Here is a 9,749-nt window from a genome sequence, read left to right on the forward strand (position 1 = left end):
GGATAAATCAGCTGAAATTTTTATCAAAAATAATTGAGCTTCTTAACATAATATAGAGATTGATTTAAATAGATGGTTATCATAGTTCAAGTACAATAATTTCTCAACACCATCAGCTTTTAGATTCTCCTCTGGTCACTATTCTGCACATTCGCAATACTGAATATGAGCCAATTTTTTACTGAATTTTGTAGCAGAATAAGAAAACCTGAGCCAAATCTGCCAGTCATGGATACTGATAAAGGTAATACTACCATGGATTTGGGGGCTTTCTTTCTCTCTAATGGTTAATTAACTAAAAAGATGATCATCTCCTCTCAACTTCTGGTCCATGGCAATGATGCAATTTCATTAAAGTTACCCACAACCGGAAACTCTACATGTTTTTTTTTTTTTTTTTTTTTGTCTTTTTGTCTTTTTGTCTTTTTAGGGCTGCACTATAGTACAGTCACACCAATGCCAGATCCAGGCCGCGTCTGCAACCTACACCACAGTTCACAGCAACACCGGATCCTCAACCCATTGAGTGAGGCCAGGGATTGAACCTGCAACCTCATGGTTCCTAGTCAGATTCGTTTCCACTGGGTCACGACAGGGACTCCATCTGCATGCTTTGTTTTAACATCCACTTTAAGCAGTGGATCTTTGCCAGCCACCCCTGAAGCTTCTCCACATGGCCCATTCCAATCACAGCCCTTTTCCTCACACCAAAAGAATCCACTGTTCTGAATTTTGCAGTAATCAGTTCTTTCCTTTTCTTCATGATTTCACCAGCCAAATATGTATCCTTAGACCCTATAGTCTACTCTCGCCCAGGTTTTTTTTTTTTTTTAATTAGGATGTTTTGAAGTCTCTCTTAAATTACAGGTACTTGCAATTTATCTGTTGAAAAATAAGGCTGTTTTACCTGAAGAGTTTCCCACAGGCCATATGTTGATGACTGTATACTCATGGATCAGTTAAATATGTTCCTATGTCCTCATGTCTTCAAAAATTCGAAAATGGATCCACAAGCTTGATCAGACTCAGATTCAATCCCTTTGGAAAGACAATGGGTGATGTTGTGTTCTTTACTCAAGGGACAGGTTGAAAACAGATAATGTCTATTTTCTCTCCCTTTGTAATGTTAGCAGCTTTTTTTTTTTTTTAATGGCTGCGACCAGGGCATATGGAAGTTCCTGGGCTAGGTATGAAATCTTAGCCTCAGCCCTGACCTATGCCACAGCTGCAGCAATGCCAGATCCTTTAACCCACTGTGCTGGGCTGGGGATAAAACCTGTACCTCTGCAGCAACCCAAGCTGCTGAAGTTGGTTCCTAACACACTGTGCCACAGTGGGAACTGAGAAGATACAAGGAGCAGAGGAAGGGAGCTTGCCTGAACAGTGCAGTGACGAGGGCAAACTATTAATCAGGAAAAGGGGCCTTCCTGAACGGTGCAATTCCGAGGGCAGATTCCTAAACAAGGAGACATCTGCCTGTACAGCGCAATTCCAAGGACAGGCCCCAGAAGACAATGAGGCTCACCTGCTAACATTGGTGGGGGACTGAATTTTCCAGGAAACAATTTCCATTTTGTGTTGTTGAGTGGGGATTGTTCCATGGATGACTTAGTCTTTTCTGTTATTCACTTGCTATTCAGGTTTTTCCTCAGTCTTTCCTGATTATTTGCTTATTATTCTTATTTTCCATTCTTATTTTCCTGTGGTGATTTGTGATTTAACAAAATTACAACAATAATATAATAAGAATTTCATCCTGAAGGACTTTCCCCTATTTAAATCCAACTTAATTAAAACATAGTGTTTATCTACTAACTAGTTATACAGTAAACTTTATAGAGTTAGGATTTTAATGAGGTTCATAGAAGTTAGACATATATCATTCTTTATCAAAAGAAACCCAGCTGTGAGTTTTGTCCTTGATATTAGAAACTTTTAGTGGTAGTTAAGTTGATCTGTATTTTCTCATACTGTCTCTCTGCCAAGGACACTTTGAAGATAGACACTAGTCTGAAGACAAGAATTGTTATGTCTGTGGCCTCTTCAGCTTGTAAAAACTGGCTGGCCATGAGATGGTTTGTGCTAGGTCTCCTCTTTCCCACATGATATGCTGTGCCTGTTTGTCCTTAAATTGTACTCACTAAATTTAGTTAGACTAAAGATTTTAAAACATGACGTACCGCTACTGTACCATGTGATCAAAAAACAAAGCCTAATAGTTAACTAATAATGTACTTTTAACACTATGATGTAATCTGTAGTGAAAAACTGTCTATATAATCAACCACTTATGCCAATAAAATTTGAGCAGTCCAATGCCCTGAAAGAAGGGACAAAGAGGCCATCTCCCTTGCTTTATGCTGACACTGTCCATCTCCTTTGGGGAAAGTGTGCACTCCCTGGCCGCCAGGCCAGCAGGAACTCCTGAAAGCAGCTTTTTATGCTTATTACTTGTATTCATTAATTCATCAAGTTTTCAAAATGATGATATTTAATCTACCAACTCATTTTATATGTTATCTGGAATAATTTTATAACTAGACATTCTCTTTATCTACTATTTGGTTACCCAGTGGTTCCATTCATATTATTCCCCTAAGACCCTCCAAAGGGCAATTTTTAAAAATATCATTTTGAACTCATGAATTCTAACATATTTTATCAGTTTCAATACACTAACCCACTTTTACTGAAGTTCAAATTATCACCTCTTTGTGCAGTCATGTCAAGGTGTCTCCAGAACCTATTTGCTATGACCTTAGTAGTGTTTGATAGCTGCCTTGTTATATGGTACAAAAAGATGTTCCAGTCATCTTGTACATTTCCTTCCCCAGACTTGAAATTGGAGAAATCCTGTTCTCTTGTAGTCAGAGCTGTATTTCAGGACCAGAATCTTCTTACTTTGAATTGACCATTGTTCCTAGGATTTTTCAGAAAATAAATAGATAAATAGATGAAAGATACTTTGTATGACTGATATTTCCAATTCAAATACAGGACTACAACATTTTTACTTAATTTCTTTTATTTTATAACTATCTCCTTTGTTTTACATCAAGGAACCTAGATCTCAAGGACACAAATTTAGAATAGAATAAAATTAGAAGAATATAATTATATGTTTTATATATATATATAAAACAGAAAATTATGTGAATTACAATATTGGCATATGTAGAACAGAATAAAATTAGAATCAAAGAAAATTAAAATATCCCATAATCAGTCATTTGCTTTATCCCATATTACAAACATGAGTCTCAACATAACCGTATTAACATTATCACCATCAATTATAGTTATTAAAATCATTTTAAAATTTTGCATATACTTTCCACTTTCTCAATCATCACCCCTTGTTTTGGTTGTGTGTGTGTGTGTGTGTGGTTGTAATATCTACATTATTCAGTTATATAGCCATTACCTACTATACTTTCTGGCTTTTAATCTTCATTTAGTCTTTGTTCTACCAGCAAGTTTATATTTAACCTCCACCACCAGCCCATATGTTGAGGTCTCTCTAGTCATTTTCTGTATCTGAAGCATTTTTTCTCAATGGATTCTTTAGGAATGGCTTATGGGAACAATCATTCTGAAACTCCTGTATGATGAAATATTTTATGTTCTTTATAACTGAATATGAATTTTGCTGAACACATAATGTTTGGATCACATTTTCTTTCCTTACATATCATAAATGTATTACTCCATTGATAAAATTCTAATGATTAACCAATTTTCTTTCTTTCTTTTTTTTTTTTTTTTTGTCTTTTTTAGGGCTGCACCTGTGGCATATGGAGGTTCCCAGGATAGGGGTCTAATAGGAGCTACAGCTGCTGGCCTACACCACAGCTCATGGCAACACCAGATCCTTAACCCACTGAGAGAGGCCAGGGATCAAACCCACAACCTCATGGTTCCTGGTCAGATTCATTTCCACTGAACCATGATGGGAACTCCCATTAAAAATAAATAAAATTCTAATGATTAACCAATTTTCTTTTTTTTGTAGTTTTTTACATAGTTTTATTGAAATATAGTTGATTGACAAGTTTGTGAGAATGTCTGCTGTACAACAAAGCAATTCATTTGTATGTATATACATATCCATTCTCCGTCAGGTTCTTTTCCCATATAGATTATCACAGACTATGGGGTAGAGTTCTCTATTCTATACAGCAAGTCCCTGTTGGCCAGTCATTCCATATACCACAGTGTGCATATGCCAATTCCAAACTCCCCTTCCATCCTTCCTCTTTCCCTACGTGTCCCTTTTGGTAACCATAAGTTTTTCAAAGTCTGTGAGTCTGTTTCTGTTCTACAGATAAGTTCATTTATATCCTTTTTTTGGATTTCCACATCTAGGTGATATCATATGATGTTTTGTCTTTCACTGTGTGACTAACTTCACTTGTCCACCCATGTTGCTGCACATGGAATTAGTATTTTTTTTTTTTTGTCTTTTCAGGGCCACAGGTACAGCATATGAAAATTCCCAGGCTAGGGGTCAAATCCAAGCTGCAGCCACCAGCCTATGCCACAGCCACAGCAGTGCAGGATCTGAGCTGTGTCTGTGACCTATACCACAGCTCATGGCAATGCTGAATCCTTAACCCACTGAGCAAAGCCAGGGATCGAACCTGTAACCTCATGGTTCCTAGTTGGATTTGTTCCTGCTGTGCCATGATGGGAACTCCAGAATTAGTTCACTCTTTTCATGGCTGAGTAATATTCCATGGTATATATGTACCACGTAACATTCCATGGTATATATGTACCACCTATTCTTTATTCATTTCTCTCTTGATGGACATTCAGATGGCTTCCATGTCTTGGCTATTATAAATAGTGCTGCACTGAACATTGGGGTCTTTTTGAATTAACGCTTTTCTCCAGATAGATGCCCAGGAGTGGGATTTCTGGATCCCACTACCGTATGGCAATTCTATTTTAGTTTTTTGAGGAATCTCCATACTGTTTTCCATAGTGGTTGCACCAGTTTACATCCCACCAACAATGTAGGAGGTTTCCCTTTATCCACCTCCTCTCCATCATTTTTTTTCCCACTGTACAGCAAGTGGATCAAGTTATCATTACATGTATACATTACAATTACATTTCTTCCCCATCCTTCTTTTCTGTTGCAACATGAGTATCTAGACATAGTTCTCAATGCTATTCAGCAGGATCTCCTTGTAAATCTATTCTAAGTTGTGTCTGATAAGCCCAAGCTCCTGATCCCTCCCACTCCCTCCCCCTCCCATCAGGCAGCCACAAGTCTCTTCTCCAAGTCCATGATTTTCTTTTCTGAGGAGATGTTCATTTGTGCTGGATATTAGATTCCAGTTATAAGTGATATCATATGGTATTTGTCTTTGTCTTTCTGGGTCATTTCACTCAGGATGAGATTCTCTAGTTCCATCCATGTTGCTGCAAATGGCATGATGTCATCCTTTTTTATGGCTGAGTAGTAGTCCATTGTGTATATATACCACATCTTCCGAATCCACTCATCTGTCGATGGACATTTGGGTTGTTTCCATGTCCTGGCTATTGTGAATAGGGCTGCAATGAACATGCGGGTGCATGTGTCTCTTTTAAGGAGAGTTTTGTCCGGATAGATGCCCAAGAGTGGGATTGCAGGGTCATATGGAAGGTCTATGTATAGATTTCTAAGGTATCTCCAAACTGTTCTCCACAGTGGCTGTACCAGCTTACATTCCCACCAACAGTGCAGGAGGGTTCCCTTTTCTCCACAGCCCCTCCAGCACTTGTTATTTGTGGATTTATTAATGATGGCCATTCTGACTGGTGTGAGGTGGTATCTCATGGTAGTTTTGATTTGCATTTCTCTTATAATCAGCGATGTTGAGCATTTTTTCATGTGTTTGCTGGCCATCTGTATATCTTCTTTGGAGAACAGTCTATTCAGGTCTTTTGCCCATTTTTCCATTGATTGATTGGCTTTTTTGCTGTTGGGTTGTATAAGTTGCTTATATATTCTAGAGATTAAGCCCTTGTCGGTTGCATCATTTGAAACTATTTTCTCCCATTCTGTAAGTTGTCTTTTTGTTTTCTTTTGGGTTTCCTTTGCTGTGCAAAAGCTTTTCAGTTTGATTAGGTCCCATGGGTTTATTTTTGCTCTTATTTCTATTGCTTTGGGAGACTGACCTGAGAAAATACTCATGATGTTGATGTCAGAGAGTGTTTTGCCTATGTTTTCTTCTAGGAGTTTGATGGTGTCCTGTCTTATATTTAAGTCTTTCAGCCATTTTGAGTTTATTTTTGTGCATGGTGTGAGGGTGTGTTCTAGTTTCATTGCTTTGCATGCAGCTGTCCAGGTTTCCCAGCAATGCTTGCTGAATAGACTTTCTTTTTCCCATTTTATGTTCTTGCCTCCCTTGTCAAAGATTAATTGACCATAGGTGTCAGGGTTTATTTCCCGATTCTCTATTCTGTTCCATTGGTCTGTCTGTCTGTTTTGATACCAGTACCACACTGTTTTGATGACTGTGGCTTTGTAGTATTTCTTGAAGTCTGGGAGAGTTATGCCTCCTGCTTGGTTTTTGTTTCTCAGGATTGCTTTGGCGATTCAGGGTCTTTTTGTTGTTCCATATAAATGTTTGGATTGTTTGTTCTAGTTCTGTGAAAAATGTCATGGGTAATTTGATAGGGATTGCATTGAATCTATAGATTGCTTTGGGTAGTATGGCCATTTTTACAATATTGATTTTTCCAATCCAGGAACATGGAATATCTTTCCATTTCTTTACATCTTCTTTGATTTCTTTGATTAAAGTTTTATAGTTCTTGGCATATAGGTCCTTTACCTCCTTGGTCAGGTGTATTCCGAGGTATTTGATTTTGTGAGGTGCAGTTTTAAAATGTATCGTATTTTTGTATTCCTTTTCTAATATTTCATTGCTGGTATACAGAAATGCAACTGACTTCTGAATGTTAATCTTATATCCTGCTACTTTGCTGAATTTATTAATCAGTTCAAGTAGTTTTTGGGTTGATTCCTTAGGGTTTTCTATGTATAGTATCATGTCATCTGCATACAGTGACAGTTTGATCTCTTCTCTTCCTATATGGATGCCTTTTATTTCTTTTGTTTGTCTAATTGCTGTGGCTAGGACTTCCAAAACTATGTTGAAGAGCAGTGGTGAGAGTGGGCATCCCTGTCTTGTTCCAGATTTGAGTGAGAAGGCTTTCAGTTTTTCCCCATTGAGTATTATATTTGCTGTGGGTTTATCATAAGTGGCTTTGATTATATTCAGGAATGTTCCCTCTATACCCACTTTGGCGAGGGTCTTGATCATGAATGGATGTTGGACTTTGTCAAATGCTTTTTCTGCGTCTATTGAGATGATCATATGATTTTTGACTTTTTTTTGGTTAATGTGGTGTATGATGCTGATTGATTTGCATATGTTGAACCATCCTTGTGAACCTGGGATGAACCCAACCTGGTCATGGTGTATAATTTTTTTGATATGTTGTTGGATTCGGCTGGCTAAGATTTTTGTTGAGAATTTTTGCATCTATATTCATCAATGATATTGGGTGATAGTTTTCTTTTTTGGTGGTATCTCTGTCTGGTTTTGGAATTAGGGTGATGGTGGCATCATAGAATGTCTTTGGGAGTATTCTTTCTTCTTCAACCTTTTGAAAGAGTTTAAGGAGGATGGGCACCAATTCCTCTTTATATGTTTGATAGAATTCACCTGTGAAGCCACCTGGTCCTGGACTTTTATTTGTAGGGAGTGATTTTATGACCTCTTCAACTTCATTTCTAGTGATCGGTCTGTTCAGTTGGTCTGTTTCTACTTGATTCAGTTTTGGCAGGCTGTAAGATTCTAGAAAATTGTCCATTTCTTCCAGATTGTCAAACTTGTTGCCATATAGTTGTTCATAGTATTGTCTTATGGTTTTTTGTATTTCTGCTGTATCCGTTGTGATTTCTCCTTTTTCATTTATAATTTTGGTTATTTGGGTTCTTTCTCTCCTCTTTTTAGTGAGTCTGGACAGGGGTTTGTCAATTTTGTTTACCTTTTCAAAGAACCAGCTCTTGGTTTTATTAATTTTCTCTATTGTTTTTTGAGTCTCTATTTTATTGATTTCTTCTTTGATCTTTATAATTTCCTTCCTTCTGCTGACTTTAGGACTTTTTTGTTCTTCTTTTTCTAATTCATTTAGGTGGAGGGTTAAGTTGTCCATTTGGGATCTTTCTTCTTTTTTGAGAAAGGCCTGGATTGCTATAAATTTCCCTCTGAGCACTGCTTTCGCAGCATCCCATAGATTTTGAGAGGCTGTGTCTTCATTATCATTTGTTTCAAGGTAGTTTTTAATTTCCTTCTTGATTTCCTCATTGACCCATTGGTTTTTTTAGTAGCATGTTGTTTAGTCTCCATGTAGTAGGTTTTTTCTCTTTCCTTTTCCCATGGCTGATTGATTAACCAATTTTCTATTCCTTTATAAGTCATGGGTTTTTGGCCTAAAAGTTCAAAGGATTTTTTTTTCTTTTTCTTTAAAGTTCAGTAACTTTACAAGCATCTGCCTTGGTGTTGATCAATCTAAGTTGATATCATCAGGTACATAGCATGATTTTTCAATATGAAGTTTCAAGTCTTTTGAAGTCATTTCATAAATGTAACTTTATGATTTTAGTTTTTTTATTATTTGTTCTAGCTTTTTAACTTTTCAGTAGCTCCTATTATCTGCATGTTGAATTTTTTGTTTATCAAAAAAAAAATTTCTCAGATCTTTAAATCCCTTCATTTCTTTTGGATTTTAAAATCTCCACCTTTTTCACTTTCCATATTTCTTTGGTCAATATTTCACTATTTACACTTATATTCTTTCTACTTTTGGGGGAGAGACAATCCACCCTGGTCCTGAGCACTGCACATTCTTGTTGAAAATGCCAAGAATGCAAGCCCTGACCACTCTTTGCCCAGGCCAACCATCTTGTAGTGAGAGACCTTCAAGAATGAGGTAACATCTCCCCAGGACCAAGAGCAGACTTCCTTCCACTTAGTTCATAAGTGGTGGATTCGTCAAGCAGTGTCCCTCAGTTATGGCACAAACCCACTGTGAGATAACACCTTACTTGGGCCTCAGCTGTATTGCCCCATGGAACTCAGGGAACTGGAGGAACAGAGTCAAACCAAGATGGAGCTCTGGCTTCTGCTTTTGCTGCATGTAATAAATTCCTTTGTCTCCAATCCTGGAATTTCATTTCTTCTACCCCCATCTATGAAACAATAACAGGTTATCTTGTTAGTTTGCATGTAGGGCAAACTCCCAGACTCTTCACAGTTCTTGGCATCTGGGAGATGAGAATGAGATGGTGACTGAGACGTGGCTTTCTGGAAGAGGTCCTTATCCTACAAGATAAGGCGGAGAGAGAGAGGAAACTTCCGAGGATCCAGTAGCAAATGCTGTCACTCAAACTGGGGGGACATACGGGAACCTCTACTCTCCTAGCTGTTTATATTACTTTTCTATTGTTGCATAACAAATTACCATAAACGTCAGCAGTTTCAAACATCACAAATTCGTTATCTCATAATTTCTGTAGGTCAGGAGTTTAGGCTCAGTAAACTTATGGGATTCTCTGCTTATGGTCTCGGCAGGCTGGACTCAAGGTGTCCATCCAGGGCTGTAGGTCTCATCTGGAGCCAGCAACCAGTGAAGAGATGAATCTGTCAGCCACTATGTGAGTGACCTTGGAAGCGGATCCTTCC

At 37.8% G+C, this 9,749-nt stretch overlaps 1 protein-coding gene across 1 annotated transcript in view; it reads left to right on the forward strand.

Annotated features, from left to right (window-relative positions):
• The window catches only part of ST3GAL4 (ST3 beta-galactoside alpha-2,3-sialyltransferase 4), a 1,054,305-nt gene that overhangs the window by 507,176 nt on the left and 537,380 nt on the right, over positions 1–9,749 (forward strand). The gene's annotated exons all lie outside the window — the stretch shown is intronic.

This window comes from Sus scrofa, chromosome 9, assembly GCF_054392235.1.
Source record: "Sus scrofa isolate SSC_HxYL_T2T_F1_AM1 chromosome 9, Sscrofa_HxYL_maternal_Yorkshire_Landrace_v2.0, whole genome shotgun sequence".
Lineage (NCBI taxonomy): Eukaryota > Metazoa > Chordata > Mammalia > Artiodactyla > Suidae > Sus > Sus scrofa.